This window comes from Homarus americanus, unplaced genomic scaffold, assembly GCF_018991925.1.
Source record: "Homarus americanus isolate GMGI-L3 unplaced genomic scaffold, GMGI_Hamer_2.0 scaffold6931, whole genome shotgun sequence".
NCBI lineage: Eukaryota > Metazoa > Arthropoda > Malacostraca > Decapoda > Nephropidae > Homarus > Homarus americanus.
Genome location: NW_024749675.1, coordinates 1 through 18,553, shown reverse-complemented (window position 1 = coordinate 18,553; position 18,553 = coordinate 1). Strand labels below are relative to the sequence as shown.

At 39.4% G+C, this 18,553-nt stretch overlaps 1 long non-coding RNA gene across 4 annotated transcripts in view; it reads right to left on the bottom strand.

The window, feature by feature from the left end:
- LOC121853720 overlaps nucleotides 1-17,108 on the bottom strand; it is a 28,386-nt gene extending 11,278 nt beyond the window's left edge. For 2 of the 4 annotated variants that reach the window (XR_006086392.1, XR_006086394.1), the window contains exons 1-7: nucleotides 16,964-17,108; nucleotides 16,404-16,493; nucleotides 13,758-13,883; nucleotides 13,132-13,269; nucleotides 4,761-4,876; nucleotides 2,733-2,824; nucleotides 91-219 (exon numbers count right to left, since the gene is read on the bottom strand). This is a non-coding gene — a long non-coding RNA (uncharacterized LOC121853720). Of the gene's footprint in view, nucleotides 1-90; nucleotides 220-2,732; nucleotides 2,825-4,760; nucleotides 4,877-6,075; nucleotides 6,172-13,131; nucleotides 13,270-13,757; nucleotides 13,884-16,403; nucleotides 16,494-16,963 lie in introns of all 4 variants that reach the window. The other 2 variants (XR_006086395.1, XR_006086393.1) reach the window with 2 other exon arrangements.
- Nucleotides 17,109-18,553: the final 1,445 nt, after the last annotated feature.

Here is an 18,553-nt window from a genome sequence, read left to right as displayed (position 1 = left end):
TATAGGATTACTGTACAAGTGCACTTAAATACAAGTCCTCTAATACGCTCGGCTCGTACGCCCGACGCGAAGTGACGACGTCGGTCTTACCTCCCGCGGGTCGGCGGCGGCGGCGTTTCTCCGTTTGCCGTTAACGGCGTCGTGTGCGAGACCGGACGGGTCTGTACGGTCGAGTCTCCACTTGTCGTACCGAGATGTGTTGTTGGTCCTTAAAGCTTCCTGGAAATGTAACAGATACCTATATAATACACAACACTGTAAAACTATTATATTATAGGCAGGGATTATTTGACCAGTACTCGGCACAATAACCGCCGGTTATTTGACAAAGATCTAAAATAAAACTAAATCCTTTTGTCAACAGAAATTATACAATTAAATAATACCATAATGGAATGACTTGTTTAATGCCCCCAACCATCCCGACTACAATCCCACACGATCCCCGCAGGTCCCGGTCAAATAGCCGACGGTCATTTGGCCCAGAATCCGGGTCAAATAACAACTTTGTATTAAAAATAAACATTACTCAATAGTTTAACACCACATGGAGAAACCGATTACTCAAATAGGTTACGTAAAGTTGAAATTATCTTTTTCCAACGGTTTTTATGGATATTTTGAACGATTATGACTTTTGGAAAATAGATGCACGGCCAAAACGATAATTTTACCAGTATTTATTTGGATTTTTTCTAATAAATTTATATGATCTTAATTTCCTTACACTAACAAAAACAATGAATCTTCCAAAAAAAGTTACTTTCAACATGAAGGGTTAAAAAAAAACATTGAAAACCCTACCTAACCTAATCTAATCTAAACTACCTAACTTCTTGCGATGGACGAGCAAAAATTTAATCGGCATACCCGGTTTCGTACAGTCCAATAGCGTCTACATTTCGTGGACGTGACCGACGTAGAACGAAACTGCGACGTTATTGACGGATTCTTTTCGTGCTTCCGGGAGAAACGCACAATTTTGCGGGATTTATTATTTAAATCTCTCTCGCTCGAATTTCACATAATCTGCTGTGACCAAACAGAGGACAGTGCAAATCTATTGTGATATTTACGCAGGAGCTTAAACTTTTTTTTCTAGATATATTTAAGCCTCCTTCGTGACCTAAACGTTGAAGACGAGAACCGACTCACAGACAAAACATTAAAACACAAAAACAAAACATTAAAGAAATAACTTTTTCTGTTATCACTAGTTAAATACAGCTACTCCTCGACTTACGACCTACTCGACGTACGACCGCCTCGGTCGTACCAAAATTTTGTCAAATTACCTATTTTCGAGTCCTGACGTGAGTGATTGCACTGTGTACCGACAAAATTTTTGTTTGTAATTCCCTTTAAAATGGCTGGCAAGCGTAAGAGTGAGAGTTCTCGTGGTGCCGAGAAGAAGAATTGACACCCGTTTTAGATTTTCTATGTACGGTATTATTTTCGACTTGCGACCCGCCGGTCCCTAACCCCGTCGTCAGTCGGGGACCGACTGTACCGTAATGTGCTGGGTATATACGGTATAGCTCTACTGTATATCATTATCTACAAGAGTTAAGTCGGACTCGCGAACGAGCCTCGGGAACTCGACTCGTCCGTCTGTCGAGAAGCTCCTGTATTGGCTTATAATCGACGTGTACGGTCACCCAAAAATAATATCTTTAGCCACGGGGTCGACGTGATTCGACCAATGTTACACGACCCGTTTCAGAACTGTTGCTAACTCTACGTCTACACCTCTGAGCATACGTATGTTTTTGAGAGATGCGAATCCTCCGAGGCTTCCGATCGCACGTCAAGCGAATTGAGATTGCGTGTCGTAAATGGACGCCGACGCCGTGCCGGTCATTAATGGGATCTTACGTCAAACGAACCGAGGAATTATCGGAAAGACGCAACGGGGCGAGCGAACCCGCTGTATCGCGATGGGTCAGCCGCCACGAAACGACCGGCGACGCCCCAATTTAAATTCTTATTGTGACGTTAAACCGACACTATTTACGAATCAATAATATTTGGCAGATCCCAATTAGACCGATATACTGTATATTGCTGTAGCTGTTCACTCTAATATCAACTACTATTTCCTTGGTCACCTCTCATAAATCATACGTGTCGTCGACGACTATATTCTGCAACTCGGTACGAATGAAACCGTCACTACGACACGGTGAAATGTTCGCCTCGAGGTCCGTCTCGGTTGTGATCCGAAACTCTTCCATTTAAAGTATATTTCCATGTTATTGTAATCCTCAGTCAGGGGCTTCTTTACATATGCCTTGCTTCTACCCAGCACGATACATACATTAATATAGCTTAATGGAGTTCTTGTTATAGTAAAGCATATACTGTACGGTTGTATGTCACGCGAGGATGACTCCCTCTCTCGCTACCCGCCGTCTATGGCTGTTGCTCATATAGTGACCGGATGTACCTGTACCAATTTATGCTGATGCACTGGAGATCAAATCAAAGTCTTTCACCCAGCGTTTCAAATTTTACCGCTAGAAAATCTATCAATACTTTTTGGAGACTACATAATTGGGGGGGGGAGCTTTTTTCATTGAAGAAAAGTATCTTGGCTTTTATAATGTGAGTCTATAGGAATATTGATTCGATTTACCATAGGTTTTTATAAGACACAGTACTCTTACAAACTGGGGAATGCCTGTAGAACTTTCCTAACATTCAAAGTACCACAACAATATTAAATACAATACCACAGACTACTTGAGGTCCAGTAAATTTCATGTCCAGCCAACTTCATTCTAGTTCACATCAGGTCCACTGTAGGCAGTGTTGGAGAAAGTGCCTGAAAATATTACTTAAGATAAAGTACTGCACTGTTGATATGTAAAAATTTAAACTATGTCCTGTAGTCTTCTTCAAAACTATGCAAATAAAAGTTTACTCAACTCAACTGATTCATATAAGTAGAAAAAAGTATTTAGAGTACCACAGCATATATAGAGTATCATAATTAATAAACAATGACATTATGTTTTGAAAACGAAACTTAAAGTTATTAATATACTGTACTGTACTTTAAAGAAACACGAAATAAACACACATTCAAAATTGGGTATGGGATGGAAAACGTGAATCTGGGCCATATTTTGGAAGTGTCGCGTACCGCCGACGCCAATGGGACGCGACTTTACGCACAAACATTTACATAAATGCCCACTTTTATAGGATTACTGTACAAGTGTACTGAAATACAAGTACAGGTTGTACCTCTCCGGTCCGGCAACCACGGGACCCGACCGGTGTCGGACGCCGGAAATTTCCCGACCGTGGAAATTCGCCCTCTTCCTGGACAGATAGTGACTTCTGTTTACACTTGGAAGCACTAGCACCACTTTCTCTGCTTCGTGGTCTCTTTGAAGACATATTGAAGGGTTAAATGTCGTACAGTACCTTCTCAAATTTCGCGAGTTTTTAATTCGACGTTTTCTATTTGAACGCACAAAAAAAACCGACACATTTAAAACTTTTGACGGCGGAAACTCAAATTTCGACGGGTTTGAATGGCCCGCCGACGTTAGGACGACGTGCAAGATCGTGAAAACGGCGTTATTTCTCTTATGTACGAAAGATTCATTATTATTTATTACTGAAAGTCTTTTGGATTGAATTAATGTTAGTGTGTGCAAAATGAGCAATACAATTCATTAATAATACGCTCAATATTAAAACGCGAGGAAATGAGACGGCACCGTTTTCGTCGATTACAAAACCGGTGACTGACTGGTTCTACGTATAAAACTGAAGAAAATAAGACCCTGGTTGTAGCTGTAGAAAAATTAATATGGTTCTTTTAAGTAATGTTAATAAATGGAACAATAGAAGTAGCTAACGATAATGGTAAAGAAAAACAGAGATCGCGTATGCGAGTGCGCACGCGTGAAAACGTATCGTCATTACTTTACGTAAGAATGTGAAAGCAACACTTATTTACTGTTCATATATATTTTAATTAATGTTTCTGAATTTGTTTTTATTGAATTAATGTTTGTGTGTGCAAAATTAACAATACAATTTATTACTAATACGTGTAATATTAAAACGCGCGACGAGACGAGACGGCTGCCGGCATTGTTTTTGTTAAAGCTTACAAAACCGGTGACAGATTGGTTCTACATATAAAACTGAAGAAAATAAGACCCTGATTGTAGCTGTAGTAAAATTAATGTAAAAAAATTAATATGCTTGTTTGAAGTAATGTTATTTAATGTTAATAAATGGAACAATATAAGTAGCTAACCATCAATGGTAAAAAAAAGTGAAACTGCGCGTATGTAAGTGCGCACACGTGAAAACATGTCGTCGTTACTCTACTTAAGAATATGAAAGCAACACTTATTTACTGCTAGAATATATATTGAAGGGTTAATTGTTGTGCTCTGTATAGACAAGCACAGAGAGAGAGCTGCCGGATGTAAACAAACCTTAATTTCCCCCGGCTTTGTCGTCGTTGTTGTTTTTTTACGGGGATTAGCCCACCCGGGCATAGGTCACTGACCCACATTGGGGCCTGAGGGGCAAAAATTTAATACTCCTGTAATAATAATAATAATAATAATAATCAAGATTAAAAAAAAAAAAAAAGCTGCCTATCTACCTATTGGACAAACTAAAATCGTTCCGGATCACAGAATGCCGGACTAGAGAGGTACAACCTGTACTCTAATACACTCGGCTCGTACGCCCAATGACACGACGTGAAGTGACGACGTCGGTATTACCTCCCAGCGGCGTTTCTCCGTTTGCCGTTAACGGCGTCGTGTGCGAGACCGGACGGGTCTGTACGGTCGAGTCTCGACTTGTCGTACCGAGGTGTGTTGTTGGTCCTTGAAGCTTCCTGGAAATGTGACCAATAGCTATATAATACACAACACTGTAAAACTATTATATTATAGGCAGGGATTATTTGACCGGTACTCGGCACAATAACCGCCGCTTATTTGACAGAGATCTAAAATAAAACTAAATCCTTTTGTCAACAGAAATTATACAATTAAATAATACCATAATGTAATGACTTGTTTAATGCCCCCAACCATCCCGACTACAATCCTATACGATCCCCGCAGGTCCCGGTCAAATGGCCGACGGTTATTTGGCCCAGAATCGTGGTCAAATAACATCTTCGTACAGTTATAATAAAGGCACTTGTTTGTTTAGTACCACGTGGAGAAACTGATTACTCAAATAGGTTAGGTTAGGTTGATATAATCTTGTTCCAATGGTTTTTGATGTATTTTCAACTTTTATGACCTTCGGAAAATAGCTGCACGGCCAAAACGATAATTTTACCAGTTTTTACTTGGATTTTTTCTAATAAATAAATATGATCTTAATTTCCTTACATTAACAAAAACAATGAATCTTCCAAAGTGAGTTAGACTTTCAACATGAAGGGTTAAAAAAACAACATTGAAAACCCTACCTAACCTAATCTAAACTACCTAACTTCTTGCGATGGACCAACAAAAACCGAATCGGCATACCCGGTTTCGTACGCGTCCAATAGTGTTTATATTTCGTGGACGCGACCGACGTAGAACGAAACTGCGACGATCTCGACGGATTCTTATCGTGCTGCCGGGAGAGAGGCACAATTTTGCGGGATTTATTATTTAAATCTCTCTGCTGTGACCAATCAGAGGACAGTGCAAATTTATTATGATATTTACACAGGAGCAAAAACTTTTTTTCTAGATATATTTAAGCCTCCTTCGTGACCTAAACGTTGAAGACGAGAACCGACTCACAGACAAAACATTAAAACACAAAAACAAAACATTAAAGAAATAACTTTTTCTGTTATCATTAGTTAAATACAGCTACTCCTCGACTTACGACCTACTCGACATACGACGGAGCGGCCATTTTTTTGGTCTGGTAAACACAGCTGTGAGCGCTAGCTCCCAAATTTGGGATGTTTTCGAGCCTATTACATTATCTGAAGGATATATAGACTTACCTACTTGTGTATAAGGACCCGAGGATAAGATAAGTATCGTCAAGCAACTTTGGTGTTGGGAACTTACTGTTTACCTTACGAAAATAACTGCTCGGGGTCCCATCACTCCTGGCTGGGTGTTGTGGGATGTCAACATTGCCCCACGGAAAGTGAATTTTCGCTTAAGAACTCTACATGGAAGAGTAAAGAAAAGATAGTATTGGACGAAGTTCTTGAAGACCTTGAGTTGAGTAGTGATGAGTCTAATACGAGTGATGAAGCACAAGGGAAGTTCGAAAGTGAGAAAATACAGCTACAACAAGAGGTAGTGAATAAGAAAGAAAATTCTCAAAGGATGAGGGAGACAAGCTGGCACGAGGACAGTGAAAGCAAAGAAGTGAGAGAGGAGGAGACAAAAACATCTAGGACAAAAAACGTGTGTGGGTGGTAATAATAATGGAAATAACAGAAAGGAGATAGTGGAGAATGGATCAAGAACAGAGCAAAGTATGGAATTTGAAGGACGCAGACAAGAACACACACAAGGTGAAGTTGGTCGGGTCAGGAAGAGATTAATTTTTCCACAGTCATGCCCGATGACCTTCCTTGAAAAATTAAAATGGGCAGTACAACTAGGACGGGAGCATCGCAGCTTTGAGCCTCTTTTGAAAGAAGGCACACACAAGCCTTATCTTACAGTGGGGACCATGGAGGCTGTGGAAATGTTGACAACTGTTGGGTACAAGGGATTACTGATGGTTTTGCCAGAGGAGAGCGACATACTACTTACAAAGGTTATAATCTTCAGGTACCCTGTAATACTAGATCCAGAATACTTATTGGATGACGAAAGATTTGTTTGGGTCAAGAGGCATTTAATAAGGGGCGAAGAGAGAAGCCAGGTTATTGCTCTAATGAGAGGAAAGGTTCCAGAGAAAGTGTTCATCACAGGAGCAGGGTATAGGAAGGTGGCACTATATGTGGAGGGACCAATAATGTGTCTCAAGTGTTGCAGATGGGGACATAAGGCCTGGAGCTGTCAACTGGACCCACGTTGTAGATTCTGTGGGAAGAGGCACGAATCTAGCAACTGTGAGGACAAGATCAAAGCAGGAGAGAAAGTGAAGCCTTGTTGTTGTAATTGTGGTAAAACTCACAATGCTAGTTCAATTGCATGCGAGATGAGGCCACGTATGAGAAGTGACCAACAAAGGAATTATTCAGAGAACACTGAAAAAGTACGCTGTGGTCTGACAGTGACAAGACAGCAGGAGAACACACAGACAGTGATTCCTGAGAATGCCTGGCATGAAGATTCAAGAAGGATAAGGACTGCGCTTGCGGCCGGAAGCGTTGTTGATGCCAGAAACAAACAGAGTAATAAACAAGTAGCAAGTGAGAGTAGTGGTGCAGCCCTCCAGGTTAGTGATAAAACTGTGCAAGAAATTCTGGGAGAAGAGGTGCTTAAGATGTTTCAGCTTTTGCAAAAGTTAGGTCAGAAAATAGAAGTGATAGAGAAAAGACTTGATACAGTGATAAATAAAGAAAGGGAAAACAAAACTGTGAATAATGTAGAATTAAAAGGGAAAGAGGAAAGTGAAGAGCTCAAGCTTTTGAAAAATTCAGTGCTTAAAATAAGTATTAAAGGGAAGGAGAGGAAAATAAAGGATTGTGTAGTGCAGGGAGCAACAACTGAAAGTTTTAAAAATGTGTTGGTAAAGTGTAAAGATGCTGATAAAGAAAACCTTTTGAGGAAATGGGAATCTGTGCAGGAGGATTGGGCCTTCTTAAAGAATCTGATTGGAAAGGATATAAAATGTGTAAATATTAATCCTGGATCTAGCTAGCCTTAAGATAATGTCCTGGAATGTTAATGGTCTACGAAATAGAGTGACAGATGTACATTACTTTACCCTTAAAAATAATATTGATATAATTACCCTTCAAGAGACTGGGGACAGGAAAGGCGACCTGCTTAAACTGTCTGGATATAAGGGATTTCATCTCTATTCGGGTGAAGGTATAAGAGGGGTCTCAACATACATTAAGAATTCCATACCAGCAGAACTAGTTGGAAGCCCGAGTAGAGTACAAGGAATAGAAAGCTTCTGTATAAAGTTATATTTGAAGGAAGGAGAATTGAACATAGCAAATTTGTATATTTCTGGAGGCTGTTTTGACCTCAACTTCTTACCAGATTGCATGTTTTTGGACTCAACTTTGGCTGTAAGAGATTTTAATGCTCGACATCCAAGACTCGAAACAATGGGGAGAATTAATAGTAATGGTATAAAATTTTGGCAATTTTTACAAGATCACCCAGATGCTTACTTGTTAGGAAATAAGGAAGTGACTCATATTAAAGGAGGAAGGTTAGACTATGCTTGCATGATAAGCAGTCAGGGAGTCCAGGGAGAATGTGAGATAATAAGGGAGCTAGTCAGTGACCATTTTGTTGTGTATGTTCAATTACCATTAGGGAAGAGACAGGTGAGATATAGGAGGAAGAAATTGAAACTAAACAAGGATGACACAGAAGTGTTTACCCAAAATATAGAGAAATGGTACAGAAATTATACACCAGTCTGTATGGATAGCTTTTATAATGACTTAGTTGGGGAGATAGAAAGATATTTAACTAAGTCAACACAGAAAAAAATAAATGATAAGAGACATGGGGCTAGGAAACACTGCTATACCAATGACAAAATGTTGAAGGGATGGACACAAATGTTAAGGGCAGCACATAAAGATTGGGTAAAGAATGGTAGAAGAGAAGAAGATAGGGAAATCTTCATGGATATAGCCAAAATATGTGGGCAGGCTAGGAAGGAGGCAAGGGAGAAATATTGGCAAGATTTTGCACAGCACATTAGGGAGAGTAAAAATCTCAAAGAAATATGGCAGGATATTAACAAAATTAGAGGAAAAAGGAGTAATTTTATTAGCTATCCTCATCCAGAGGAAGAAGCTAATAAACTGGTTGACAAATGATCTAAAGCTGCTAGTGTTGCCTCCCTGCCTAACAGGACAATAGAAGCATTAGATGAGTGGCAAAATGAAAGAAAAAGATTTATTTCATCAGCTCTAAATATTTGTGATGTAACATGTGTAGATATTACTCAAGATGAGTTATTAAATGCTGTTAAAAAAGGAAAATCTACAGCACCAGGCGAAGATGGTGTGACATATGAAATTTGGAACTGCTTAGTTGGTATGGAAAATAGTCCATTATTAGATTTATTCAACATGAGCTATGCAGAGGGTAGATTACCAACAGAATGGAAGAAAGCGATAGTTATTCCTTTCCCTAAGGCAACTGGTGGATACAGGCCAGTGTCTTTAACATCTTGTTTTTCCAAGATGATGGAGAGAGTATTATTAAATAGGCTTGTATATATTGTGGGGGAAAATCTATCTTGTAATTTATTTGGTTTTTTGGAAGGGAAATGTACTTCAGACTGTGTTATAAAATGTTTATCAAATGATGCAGACAGATGTAGAGTTTTTGTGGATTTACAAGGAGCATTTGATAAAGCTCACAGTGAAGTAGTTATGAATGAACTGGCTGCTCTAGGGGTATCAGGAAAGTTGTTACACTGGATAGGTGACTACTTGCATGGAAGGAGAATCTGTGTATGGTATCAGGGATGTTTGTCTGAGGAAAGAGCACTTGAACTAGGCACTCCCCAAGGGGGAGTATTGAGTCCAATGTTATTTAATGTGTTAATGAACAAGATAGCCTCACACAAATATCCCAAAGGAGTTGTAACCATCATTTATGCAGATGACATCTTATTTCAAGGAAACTCTGTAAAAAATTTGCAGATTGCATTAAATGATTTTAGTGTTCTTTCTCAAAAGATGGGCTTAGTTATCAATGAAGAAAAAACCAAGTGTGAATGTAAAGGAAGAGGAACTGAATCCGTTTTTCTAAATGGAAAAATTGTTGAGAAGTGTCAAAGTATAAATATTTAGGAATGTATATTGGCTTTACTAGTGAAAGTAAAGAGGCAGAAATATATCATGTCCTCACTCAATGTAGAGCAAGATTACAGCCCTTGAAGGCTCTAGCATGTTGTGGTAAAGGTGCTGGGGTACCCATACTGAGAATGATGTGTATTTCTACCATCAGATCACTTATAGACTATGCAGCACCTGTCCTCTCTTGTACTGGTGAAGGAAGGCTACGGAAGCTTGAGATCATGCAAAATGAAGCAATGAGAATTATTTTAGGGTGTCAAAAGAATGCAATGATTGAGATAATGAAAATGGAACTAGGGTTACAGAGCATTTCACAGAGGGTCAATGAAATTAATACAGTTGCAGCAGTTCGATTAATGAGAGGGAAAAGTGGGAGTAAATTTGTACAAGATATAAATGATGGTTTAAAAGATAAAAGGACCTTCTGCAGGCAAGGCAAGAGAGGATACATGAATGGATTAGTAAATATTATTAAAAAATGTAATTTGGCAGACTGGTGTACAGCTGTTCAGAAGAGTTGTAAGAATCCACCCAGGGAAGAACGAGAAGTAGAGTTAGACATAGTGCCTCTCACAATGAAGAAATCATTACATGAACCAGGACAGTTAAGGGCTTTATATGGGAATAAGATTAGTAATTTGCCTAAAATAAACACATTGCATGTTTTTTGTGACGGTTCAGTTATGTCAAGTGGCAGGGCAGGGTGCGGGATCCTTATAAGACAGTACACAGAACAAGGAAATGATGACATCAAAATTGGACTTTGGTTGAGAAGTTTTATTTCATCAACACAAGCTGAGTTATATGCAATGTTAGTAGGATTGGAAAATGTTGTAAAGAGGTATAAAGATGCATATTTTTTTGTTGATAGTAGGGCAGCTTTGGATTCTTTGAACAGTGGGAGTCCAGTCTTTGGACACATTATTGGTTCATGTAGAAAATTAGTAAATACAATAAGGAAAAATGGCCATAATGTTCAATTTGTATGGGTCCCTTCACATGTGGGGATTGGTCTTAATGAAGCAGTAGATATAATAGCAAAAAGAGCCTCGGAAAAGGCCGAGATCGACATAATATGTACTAAAACCTTGAAGCAATTAAGGAGCAAATTACAGAAAATACAATCAATAGAAGATAATTTCAAAAGGAATGAAATATACGAGAAAAGTGAAACAATAAAACATTACCATCATGTTCTCATGAACACAAAATTTACATATGGGAAAGATAGGAGTAGGTGGAAAGATTCAGTGTATATGAGGTTAAGATTAGGATATAAATATTATTGGGAACTTGGAGCTGAGAGAAGTGAACAGGATAAAGAATGTAGAGTTTGTAGAACACCCAGATCCCATACCCTGCCACATTATATACTGGAATGCCCATTGCTTAATGTATATAGAAATGCCCATATAAATAATGTCCCCAAGCAAATAGAGTGGATGTTTGGAAATGGGAAATAGATGAAATATTAAAGAAATATAGAAATTTTGCATCTAGAATATAACTATGTAATATAACTAATTATATGAAATATTAGGGATTTATGTGAGTCCTGAGAGGGACATTCCTGGACTGGGGTGAGGATGACTTATGTCACTTCATCCCTTTGAGATGTATTAATGTTTTTTTGTATCTCAATAAACGTATCAATCAATCAATCGACATACGACCGCCTCGGTCGTACCAAAATTTTGTCAAATTATGTATTTTTGAATGCAGACATTAGTGATTGCGCTGTGTACCGACAACATTTTAATTTGTAATTCCCTTTAAAATGGCCGGCAAGCGTAAGAGTGAGAGTTTCGTGGTGCCGAGAAGAAAATGAGACGCCCATCTATGTACAGTATTATTTTCCCATTTTCGACTTGCGACCCGGTCGCCGGTCCCTGACCCCGTCGTAAGTCGGGGACCGACTGTACCGTAATGTGCTGGGTATATACGGTATAGCTCTACTGTATATCATTATCTACAAGAGTTAAGTCGGACTCGCGAACGAGCCTCGGGAGCTCGACTCGTCTGTCGGTCGAAGAGCTCCTATACGGTATTGGCTTATAATCGACGAGTACGGTCACCCCAAAATAATATCTTTAGCCACGGGGTCGACGTGCTTCGAGGCTATTCGACCAATGTTACACGACCCGTTTCAGAACTGTTGCTAACTCTACGTCTACACCTCTGAGCACGAATGAGCACACGTATGTTTTTGAGAGATGCGAATCCTCCGAGGCTTCCGATCGCACGTCAAGCGAATTGAGATTGCGTGTCGTAAATGGACGCCGACGCCGTGCCGGTCATTAATGGGATCTTACGTCAAACGAACCGAGGAATTATCGGAAAGACGCAACGGGGCGAGCGAACCCGCGGTATCGCGATGGTTCAGCCGCCACGAAACGACCGGCGACGCGCCGATTTAAATTCTTATTGTGACGTTAAACCGACACTATTTACGAATCAATAATATTTGGCAGATCCCAATTAGACCGATATACTGTATATCGCTGTAGCTGTTCACTCTAATATCAACTACTATTTCCTTGATCACCTCTCATAAATCATACGTGTCGTCGACGACTATATTCTGCAACTCGGTACGAATGAAACCGTCACTACGACACGGTGAAATGTTCGCCTCGAGGTCCGTCTCGGTTGTGATCCGAAACTCTTCCATTTAAAGTATATTTCCATGTTATTGTAATCCTCAGTCAGGGGCTTCTTTACATATGCCTTGCTTCTACCCAGCACGATACATACATTAATATAGCTTAATGGATTTCTTGTTATAGTAAAGCATATACTGTACGGTTGTATGTCACGCGAGGATGACTCCCTCTCTCGCTACCCGCCGTCTATGGCTGTTGCTCATATAGTGACCGGATGTACCTGTACCAATTTATGCTGATGCACTGGAGATCACATCAAAGTCTTTCACCCAGCGTTTCAAATTTTACCGCTAGAAAATCTATCGATACTTTTTGGAGACTACATAATTGGGGGGAAACTTTTTTCATTGAAGAAAAGTCTCTTGGCTTTTATAATGTGAGTCTATAGGAATATTGATTCGATTTACCATAGGTTTTTATAAGACACAGTACTCTTACAAACTGGGGAATGCCTGTACAACTTTCCTAACATTCAAAGTACCACAACAATATTAAATACAATACCACAGACTACTTGAGGTCCAGTTAGCTTCAGGTCCACTTCGCTGCAGGTCCAGTTAACTTTATATCCAGCCAACTTCATTCTAGTTCACATCAGGTCCAAAATTTCAGGTCCACTTTTGGCAGTGATGGAGAAAGTACCTGAAAATATTACTTAAGATAAAGTACTGCACTGTTGATATGCAAACATTTAAACTATGTACTAAGTACTGTAGTCTTCTTCAAAACTATGCAAATAAAAGTTTCATTAACTGAATTGAAACATACAAGCAGAAAAAGGTATAAAAAGTAGTACAGCATTTGTAAAGAATCATAATTAAAAAACAATGGCATTATGTTTTCAAAACGAAGCTTAAAGTTATTAATATATTATACAGTATTGTACTTTAAAGAAAAACTAAATAAACACACATTCAAAATTTGGTATGGGATGGAAAACGTGAATCTGGGCCACAGTTTTGATAGGTCCCGTACCACCGACACCAATGGGAAGTGACTTTAGACACAAACATTTACATAAATGTCCACTTTTATAGGATTACTGTACAAGTGCACTTAAATACAAGTCCTCTAATACGCTCGGCTCGTACGCCCGACGACACGACGCTAAGTAACGACGTCGGTCTTACCTCCCGCGGGTCAGCGGCGTCGTTTCTCCGTTTGCCGTTAACGGCGTCGTATGCGAGACCGGACGGGTCTGTACGGTCGAGTCTCAACTTGTCATACCGAGATGTGTTGTTGGTCCTTGAAGCTTCCTGGAAATGTGACCAATAGCTATATAATACACAACACTGTAAAACTATTATATTATAGGCAGGGATTATTTGACCGGTACTCGGCACAATAACCGCCGGTTATTTGACAGAGATCTAAAATTAAACTAAATCCTTTTGTCAACAGAAATTATACAATTAAATAATACCATAATGTAATGACTTGTTTAATGCCCCCAACCATCCCGACTACATTCCCATTAAGATCCCATACGATCCCCACAGGTCCCGGTCAAATAGCCGACGGTTATTTGGCCCAGAATCCGGGTCAAATAACAACTTTGTATTAAAAATAAACATTACTTATCAGTTTAACACCACATGGAGAAACCGATTACTCAAATAGGTTACGTAAAGTTGAAATTATCTTTTTCCAACGGTTTTTATGGATATTTTGAACGATTATGACTTTTGGAAAATAGATGCACGGCCAAAACGATAATTTTACCAGTATTTATTTGGATTTTTTCTCATAAATTTATATGATCTTAATTTCCTTACAGTAACAAAAACAATGAATCTTCCAAAAAAAGTTACTTTCAACATGAAGGGTTAAAAAAAAACATTGAAAACCCTACCTAACCTAAACTAAACTACCTAACTTCTTGCGATGGACGAGCAAAAATTTAATCGGCATACCCGGTTTCGTACAGTCCAATAGCGTTTACACTTCGTGGACGTGACCGACAAGGAACGAAACTGCGACGATGTTGACGGATTCTTATCGTGCTTCCGGGAGAAACGCACAATTTTGCGGGATTTATTATTTAAATTTCTCTCGCTCGAATTTCACATAATCTGCTGTGACCAAACAGAGGACAGTGCAAATCTATTGTGATATTTACGCAGGAGCAAAAACTTTTTTTTCTGGATATGTTTAAGCTTCCCTCGTGACCTAAATGTTGAAGACGAGAACTGACCCACTGACAAAACATTAAAACACAAAAACAAAACATTAAAGAAATAACTTTTTCTGTTATCATTAGTTAAATACAGCTACTCCTCGACTTACGACCTACTCGACCTACGACCGCCTCGGTCGTACCAAAATTTTGTCAAATTACCTATTTTCGAGTCCAGACGTTAGTGATTGCGCTGTGTACCGACAAAATTTTTGTTTGTAATTCCCTTTAAAATAGCTGGCAAGCGGAAGAGTGAGAGTTCTTGTGGTGCCGAGAAGAGAGAGAGACACTCGTTTTAGATTTTCTATGTACGGTATTATTTTCGACTCGCGACCCGGTCCCTAACCCCGTCATAAGTCGGGGACCGACTGTACCGTAATGTGCTGGGTATATACGGTATAGCTCTACTGTATATCATTATCTACAAGAGTTAAGTCGGACTCGCGAACGAGCCTCGGGAACTCGACTCGTCCGTCTGTCGAGAAGCTCCTGTATTGGCTTATAATCGACGTGTACGCTCACCCCAAAATAATATCTTTAGCCACGGGGTCGACGTGATTCGAGGCTATTCGACCAATGTTACACGACCCGTTTCAGAACTGTTGCTAACTCTACGTCTACACCTCTGAGCACGAATGAGTATACATATGTTTTTGAAAGATGCAAATCCTCCGAGGCTTCCGATCGCACGTTACGCGAATTGAGATTGCGTGTCGTAAATGGACGCCGATGCCGTGCCGGTCATTAATGGGATCTTACGTCAAACGAACCGAGGAATTATCGGAAAGACGCAATGGGGAGAGCGAACCCGCTGTATCGCGATGGCTCAGCCGCCAGCCACAAAACGACCAGCGACGCGCCGATTTAAATTCTTATTGTGACATTAAACCGATACCATTTACGTATCAATAATATTTGGCAGAGCCCAATTAGACCGATATATTGTATATTGCTGTAGCTGTTCACTCTAATATCAAGTAACATTTCCTTGGTCACCTCTCATAAATCAGACGTGTCGTCGACGACTACTGTATATTCTGCAACTCGGTACGAATGAAACCGTTACTACGACACGGTGGTGAAATGTCCGCCTCGAGGTCCGTCTCGATTGCGACGTTCCAAGACTCTTCCATTTAACGTATATTTTGATATTATTGTAATCCTCGGTTGAGGCCTTGTTTCTACCCAGCACGATACATACATTAATATAGCTTAATGAATTTCTTGTTATAGTAAAGCATATACAGTTGTATGTCACACGAGGATGACTCCCTCGCTACCCGCCGTCCATAGCTGTTGCCGATACAGTGAGCGGGCGTAACAACTTATGCTGACGCAATGGAGATCACATCAATGTATTCATCTAGAGTTTCAAATTTTACCGCAAGAAAATCTATCGATACTTTTTGGGGGACCGTACATAATTTGGGGGGAACTTTTTTTCATTGTAGAAAAGTATCTGGGCTTTTGTAATGCGCGTCTATAGGAATATTGATTCGATTTAATATAGGTTTTTAATGCATAATACTCTTATAAACTGGGGAATGCCTGTAGAACTTTCCTAACATTCAAAGTACTACAACAATATTAAATACAATACCACAGAGTACTTGAGGTCCAGCCAGCTTCATTCTAGTTCACATCAGGTCCAAAGGTTCAGGTCCACTTTAGGCATTGATGGGGAAAGTGCCTGAAAATATTACTTAAGATAAAGTACTGCACTGTTGATATGTAAAAATTTGAACTATGTACTGTAGTCTTCTTCAACATTATGCAAATAAAAGTTTAATTAGCTCAACTGAATCATACAAGTAGAAAAAGTAGCACAGTATTTGTAGAGTATCATAATTAATAACAATGAAATTAGGTTTTAAAAACGAAGCTAAAAGTTATTAATATATTATACTATACTGTACTTTAAAGAAAAACAAAATAAACACACATTCAAAATTGGGTATGGGATGGAAAACGTGAATCTGGGCCACAGTTTTGAGGTGTCGCGTACCACCGACACCAATGGGACGTGACTTTAGACACAAACATTTAAGTAAATGCCCACTTTTATAGGATTACTGTACAAGTGCACTTAAATACAAGTACTCTAATGCACTCGACTTGTACACCCGACTACGCGACGTGAAGTGACGACGTCGGTCTCACCTCCCGCGGGTCGGCGGCGTTTCTCAGTTAACGGAGTCGTAGACGAGACCGGACGGGTCTGTACGGTCGAGTCTGAGCTTGCCATGGAGATGTGTTGTTGTTCCTTGAAGCTTCCTGGAAATGTGACCAATAGCTATACTATAATACACAACACTGTAAAACTATTGTATTATAGGCAGGGGTTATTTGACCGGTACTCGGCACAATAACCACTGATTATTTGACCGAGATCTAAAATAAAACAATACTTTTGCCCACAGAAACTTCTACAATTAAATAATACCACAGTGTAATGACTTGTTTAATGCCCACAATCATCCCGACTACAATCCCATTAAAATCGTATGCGTACGATCCTCGCAGGTCCCGGTCAAATAGCCGACGGTTTATTTGGTCAAATAACAACTTCGTACACTTATAACAAAGGCACTTGTTTGTTTAATACCACATAGAGAAACTGATTTCTCAAATCGGTTAGGTTAGGTTGAAATTAGGTTTTTCCAATAGTTTTTGATGTGTTTAGAATGAGTCTGACCTCGGCGCTTCGCCGAAACTGCAATTTTCCGTGTTTTTATTTTGTTTTGCTTTTTCTAATAGAAACGTGTGACCTTTATTTCCTTTAACACTAGAAACAACAACAACAATCATTCTTCCAAACTGAATTACACTTTCAACATGAAAGGTTAAACAAAATTGAAAACCCTATCTAACCTTTTGTGACGGACGCACAAAAAATGAATTGGCACACCCGGTTTCTTACGCGACGCATCGCGGTTACATTTTGTGGACGTGACCAAAATAAGACGAAGTTACGACAATATTGACGGATTCTTATTGCACTAGCGGGCAAAAACTTTTGCCCAATTTAATACCTAAATTCCTTTCGTTTGAATTTCACATAATCTGCTGTGACCAATCAGAGGACAGTTCAAATCTATTGGGATTGCAAATTAGTTTCTTAAACGTATTCCAGCTTCCCTAGTGACCTATAAATGCTAATGACACACTGACAAAACATTAATGAAATAACTTTTTAATTTATCATCAGTTAAATAAAGTAACCTTAATATATTATTTGAAGTGTTAAGGGATAGGAAAGGTTAGGTTAGGTTTTTTCTTTTTTTCTCAGAACACCACTACCACCAGCAAGAGTTTTTCCGATTTGGTTCATATTTTCCATAGGTGTTCTTATTATAATATTTTAAAAGAGGCGACAACTTTTTATTTTAATTAAAAACACTTTTTCATTAATTATTTATATGATCTTAAATCACCTGTAATGGGCAAGGAATGAAGGTTGGAGGAAATGGGGGGAAAACACTGAAAAACCGAGCACGCGACACTAAAACGATGTCTCTCCGTGCTCTGTGGCGAATAATTACATTTACCGTAAACACTCCTCCAAAAAATTGGCCGATTCGCCGCGTCGCGTTTGTTTATAGCCGACTCGCCGAGTCCGAGCGCACTCTTGCATCCACAAAAATACAAATTACACCACCGTGACGCTTCTATAAAGTTGCTTTCATTGGTACCAGATATCAAAATAAGTACTTTGTTTAATATGGCAATTCCACGCCCTGGCTAGGAAGT